Source organism: Plectrocnemia conspersa, unplaced genomic scaffold (assembly GCF_051122295.1).
Source record: "Plectrocnemia conspersa isolate PC_06_02 unplaced genomic scaffold, ASM5112229v1 ptg000014l, whole genome shotgun sequence".
Lineage (NCBI taxonomy): Eukaryota > Metazoa > Arthropoda > Insecta > Trichoptera > Polycentropodidae > Plectrocnemia > Plectrocnemia conspersa.
In genome coordinates, this window is record NW_028277178.1 from 22935968 (window position 1) to 22942500 (window position 6533).

General features: G+C 31.6%; 1 protein-coding gene across 5 annotated transcripts in view; it reads left to right on the forward strand.

Annotated features, from left to right (window-relative positions):
• The window catches only part of nAChRalpha6 (nicotinic acetylcholine receptor alpha6), a 277603-nt gene that overhangs the window by 202400 nt on the left and 68670 nt on the right, over window positions 1-6533 (forward strand). The gene's annotated exons all lie outside the window — the stretch shown is intronic.

Sequence of the window (6533 nt, forward strand, 5' to 3'; positions counted from 1 at the left end):
GAATCAATGAATTGGTATGTGGATGCACAAATGCCGGCGAATATGTTTTGCTTTCACCGCACACTAAATATGCTTAAAATCAATACAATCGTGCTAAATGCTCTATGTTGTTGAATATAAATAATACTTATAATATAATAAAAGAGCGGATTAGAAATACTACTTAATGTTACTGAAACTCATATTACTAATGTCGTATAATTGATTATTATTAAATACATAAAGGCTAATAATCATTTAAAATATCAGAATTACTTTTTCGTCAAAAGGTCGTTTTTATATAAATATTAAAATAATACTTACATTAAATACGTCCTACTGATATTATATTATTCAATATATAGTGCTTTAAAAATATAACTATACATATTAATAAAATATTTTTTCTGTCTATTTAACCACATTGAATTTATATACATTCAATACATACTTATATGTATGTATCTATTCATTTTAAAGTTTAAATCATTTCCTCTTTTACGTAGAATTTTCATTTAAAATTCGATTCTGATACATCCTCTTTGTCTATGGCGCATGTGAACCATATTTCAATATGGATATTAGAGGAAGTTTGTATGTAAAAGAAAACTTTGCTCCGCAAACTATTTCCGCTCTGAATAGCCTTCTAAAGTATCGAACAAGCCCATTATCGATATGATAACACATTCGCGGTGCATTTAAAACTTTTCGCATAAAACGTGACTTTTTCAACAATGGTACCAAAATACACACTCAAATATACATACATTGTTTTCATGATTGGTTTTGTTATTTATTACTTATCGGTTTCGAAACTCTCAAGTCTTCAATGCAAGGGAACCATGTGATAATTCGATTTCATCATTGATAGATCGAATTTTTATGTACTATTTTGCATGGGGCGAAGGATACGCGTCCCATTGTAAATTACATCGTATATACTTGTATATGTATTTTATATTAAATGATCATGTATTTTGTTTTCATAGCATCTTAATCGGTATTCTGACGTATGCGTCATGTGTGAAAACTCTGCCTATGTAATTTAACGTCGGCTTGCCAAGCTTTCGCGAGCGCTCTCAATTAGCGAAAGCGCAAAGTTGGATTAATTGCGAACGTTAATTGCTGCTTTTTGTCAACGTCTGCAATTAACCGTTAAAATTTAAAAACTGCTTTCATCTAAATATTTTTCATTGTGTTATATAAAGTTGGCAAGCCGGACCTTTGTGCTAATACGAGCTTTGTATCATTTTGAAAGCATGTTTTTTGCCATCATACAACGCAAATTGCCTTCACAAGAGACGTCTAGAATAAAGGTATGTATCCAATTTATTATAATTGTTTTAATACGCGATGAAGGTCTCGCACCAGCAATTAATGCTCACAAACGAATGTGGATTCAGAACACAGACAATCTCGTTAAGGATCGTGATCTATAAAATCGCATGGCTGTCACTGACAATAATCGTCCAATTGCAACATTTATTTAGACACATCTTTAAGTTAAAGTTATCGCTTTTAAAATATGCTTATTATTTTTTTAAGTACAGTTAAAAATAATCTGATTAAGAATATATTTGCTGTTAGGAAAAGCCTACTTTATTTTTCTATCGTCTAAGGAGACAATTATGAGACATTAATAGAAATTATGCCGTAGATTCCATTATATATAAAGCGATTCAATATGGCTAGTAGATAACGTAAATGTTTTTTATGCACTTGCTTTTTTGGTGTAAATAATTCTACTTAGCTAACAGATGATTTTATCGAACGTTATTTTCTGATATGTTATACAATTGCGTCGGATAGTTTGAGTTATTTTTTGTTACAACATTCCTATTTATTTGCATTTTATTTTTAGATTATGGCATTTTCACGTGCGTATCAAAAAATGCATTGTCTTTAAAAATCGTTTCGGAAATACTATTATATAATATAAAACCAGACCAGCTAATTTTTGTATCCCATAGTTTTGTCTGTATGATTAATTTGCGATATACTGGTTTATTATGGACGTACCAGTATAATAATTTACATAATAATTCGACTGTAAGCTCACTTATCTATTTTTGGAAAAACCACAACAACGAAAAATAAAATAAGACATTATTATACATTTTTGATGTTTTGTTTATTTTACGCACGGTTTGTTCTACCCAAATGCCACTTCATATTTTAACCCTTTCACTAATGTTACACACCCTTTGGCTCCTTATGTTTTCATACCTATGATATTTCGCTTAACAGCTGCCATAAATGTGGTTATTATATTATAGCACAACATACAAATATTTTCGCCAGTTATATCAAACATTGTAAAATTAAATATAATCTACAGGTTTTTTAATAAATATGACATTAAACTAAATATCAGACTCCGATTTGAAATTATTCCTTAGAAACACCCACGTTTCTTATATCTTTGTATATCATTTCAATACCAATGATATTTTCTAACATACTGATAAATTATTATTTTTAAGATAGAACCATGTAATATTGTATGCAAATATTATAAATACATACACGTATTCGTATGTATGCAAAGTAAATGCCTTAAAATGATACGGCCTTCTTCGTAACGGCGGAAATTAGTTTACGACATTGACGAGTTTGGCAAACGCCATGTTTTATTCACCGACGACGGACGGACATACCGACGTCATAAATTGTCCGCCGGAACGCCGTTCCGGGACGTTTGATAATAGAGCCGATAGATGGCCGTCGATATCGCTGCAGACAAGACTTTCTTCTGTTATACGTATGTGTTCGTGAGCAATAATATTTGATATAACATCTGAAGCTTGTAACATGCATCACATTTTAATAGTAATAATATTGCTCTGAAGTGCGTCTTATTTTATTTTATTAGTAAAAATTTGGTTTTGACCCATTATAAAAAATATTCTATTAAGAAACGAAATATGTTCTATATGTATTAATTAATAACTTTTCATATTTTATATTATACCTGCTTCTTACTAAGCTATTTACTTACTGCTTTAAATGCACGCTGGTGTAAAATATTTTCTTAATCATATTACTGACTTAATCACAATATCCACTAGTTTATTACTCAAGCTATAAACAAGCTTCCCGCATAACTTATGGCCATAATGAAACCGCTGTAACGCGATATGCATCTTGCCACGGCACGTCTATTTTTCACGTCTTAATTATATTCATAGAAAATTACACGTTTAGCAAATAAAACAAACCTCGTTTACTCGAAGGAATGTCCGTTGTATGTACAGACTTTAAGCTTTACGTCTCACGGGAAATGTAAAGAAAACTAATGGAAGAGCAAACCTAATTATTTCACTGTAAGACAACCATAAGAACTGCCCTGATCCGGGGAGAAACTCTCGCACAAAGAAATCGCTTTAGAAGTACAAACGAAAAAAAGTACTTTAATATAAACTCCACACGAATCGAAATGTACGTGTTTCGTTTATCGCGATTAATTCAACGCAAAAGTATTTTTATTGGAAATAAAACGGGAATATTTCAATTTAAATTCAACATGGACGACAGAACAAAGGTTGTAATTAAATATATAATTTTATTTAGAGATTTTCATTGTGTTGCGAATGAATGCGGCTCATTCGAAAGCATGTGGATAAAAGGAATCAATCAGTTTAGTATTCGGAAAGATTATCTGTTCCGAATGACACAATTTACATTTAAAAATAACTGATTCAATGTCACAGTTTTCACAATATAAACAGTAATTTTGAAATGTTATGTTTGATTAAATTCCATCGAATTTCTTTTGCTAAAAGCGAGCTTAACATTTTGTTTGATTTTGCAAATATAGTTCGAAAGCGCACGAGCGTGTTTCTGAAGAAAAAACTTGACAACGAATTTTTCAACAATATTTTTATTGAATTTTTCCGAAGATATTTATATTCTATTTAATATATATTTTTAAATTGTTTTCTCAATTTTAGTATGATATTAAAGATATTTAACATCTTTTGCGAAAGTAATATAATTGGTGGCAATAAAACGTCTGTTTGTATTATATATATATGTATATTAGTTAAAATTTTAAATAATTAATCTAATGTTAATGATACAACTATTAGATCTGTAATTGTAGTGGAAGCATATAGATAAACATATATTTGGGAGACAATCTACTTAATTTAATAATATAATATAATGAATATATATGTCATCCTAAATCAGATATCATTGAGCTTGTAAACATGTATATGAATAGAAAGTATATGAACATCTTATGTTAGAATTTACCCTGTAAGTATCGGTTTATTGGTCTTTAACAAATAAATAGTAAGTATTGGCTTACCTTGTACCAAAACGAACACTGCAAACTTTGATCGTACTTAAGTACACAATAGATCTTCGGTGGTTTTTGCGCAATATATCTCTAAATTAGAAACAATAAACCCATTAGTCGCGCGTGCACCCTGCAGCATCCCTCCGCAGCCAACGTTAGCAAAATAACGATGCGGTTTGAATCTTACCGCAATGCAATAACCATCCGGATTTTGCTTGTCCGACTATGAAATGTTTTAAATCCACCCTTTCAAAAGTTTCTTGGAGCGTGGTTGTAGTTTGATTTATAGTCCGACGTATGTGTGTGTGCGCTTGGCAAAATTAAGTGGATATTTCAGGAAATTCAGCGAAGACATGCGGAACAATGGAGGCGGCAGTGCGAGAGTTGAAGCATTAATATCTTGTGTTTTATTTTATATTTTTTTTCTTAGCTCTAACTTTCTTTGAATGTACTTAGACATGAACATTATGGATAGAACTTACATTCAAGATAAAATAATTCTTTTAACGTTGTCTAAATTATCTTTTACATGTTCTCGATGTCTGAATTAAAGTAGGCGTCGTATATTTGGCTTTTAAGAAGGCCTTTGACAAGGTATGTCATGGGTTATTATTAAAAAAATTGCCAAACTTCGGTTGTTTGGATGATTTAACTCGGTTTTTCTCAAGTTATTTAAGCGATCGTAGACAGTTCGTAAACTATGGCGACTGATTGTCTAAAGAATATTTCACCCCTATTAGGGTTCCTCAAGGGTCAAACTTTGATGCTCTACTAATTACGTTATTTATTAATAAAATAAATACGGCAGTTACAAATTCAAGTTTGCTTCTGTATTCAGATGATTTAATATTATTAAAATGCATTGGATCTGTTGCGGACTCATTCTCTCTACTGAGTGATTTAGATTTTCTATGGATATAGGCTGCTTTTTAGTGTCAAAAAGTGTCATACTATGTTATTTTATCGCTTCGGTTCACATCAGATTTTCCTACGAATTCGATGGAAATATTTTAGCTAGAAAAACTTCTACTACAGCTCTAGGAATCATTTTTGAGAGCAAATGGAGATTCTCTCTACACGTATACAACGTCTGCGATAAATCTTTCAAGATGCTCGATTTTTATTGATACGATTTTGATTGATACGATTCGCTGAGTTCTCGTAAGAATTTGTATATGGCTGTCAAGAATCACTATTCTCTGGGAATTTCAGTTTTGGGTTCTGGAACGTCTCCGATAATCACGATCGCGTCCTTTTCTGACGCCTGTTAGGACGTCCTAGGCTAGGACGTCCGCCCTAGTCGACTCGTCTATGGCTGTCACCATCCAGCTCATTAATACGGTGACATTGCATATTGAATTTAATGTCAGCTACGAGGGGCTGGCTTGGTTTGTATCTACTATTTTTTTTATGATTATGACGTTAAGTTGAGGTAGATGTTGCTAAGTTACGGTATAACTTGTTAGGTCACGATGGTTTTAATTAAATTTAAGTACATAAATAAATATTTGTAGTCTTTGAATCTTGTTCTCATCTGTCAATTGCTGTGCCAGTTTCAATTTTGTCCAGTAAGTCAGTTTTGCTATATTAATTTTATTTTGCATTCATTTTTATGTTAGTACTTAAAATAATGTAGGACAAGTTTAAATGTTTATATATTATTCATTCGTTTGTTTTAATTTTTTTTTTATTATTTATTTTACTCCATTTTATAAGAGGTGAGTACATATTAGCTTATTCGTTCGATGTATGTATGTGTTGGCATGTGGGTAAAAACATGAAAATATAGTAAAATAGAAATAACCCTGTCACGTACGTAGATTCATATCAAGAAATCTATTATAAATTCCATTATAACCTTAGAACGCTGGACCCTAAAGTCTTCAGGTAAGGACGCCGAGCGATATGCATGAATGTCGTCAAATGTCATGGTTTAAATTTATACTCCATACAGAATATTAATAGTGATAAAATGCACAGCACCCTTTAGTCGCGTACGTAGGGGTGGGCAAAGGTACTAAATTGCTCTTGGTGTCCCACAGGACCTCAAAACAGTGAATAAATAAAGCCTCGGTTAAAAGCATTCTGTCAACCTTCCGCAATTCCATGATATATAACCCTTTGGTTAACACGGAGTGAGCCTATGGAGAGGTGAGAACGTTAGTGAAAAAATGGAAACATCACCACAAAAGGGAATGTTTTATTTTGTATAAAATAAGTATAAATATATACATGTATAATAAATGTATGC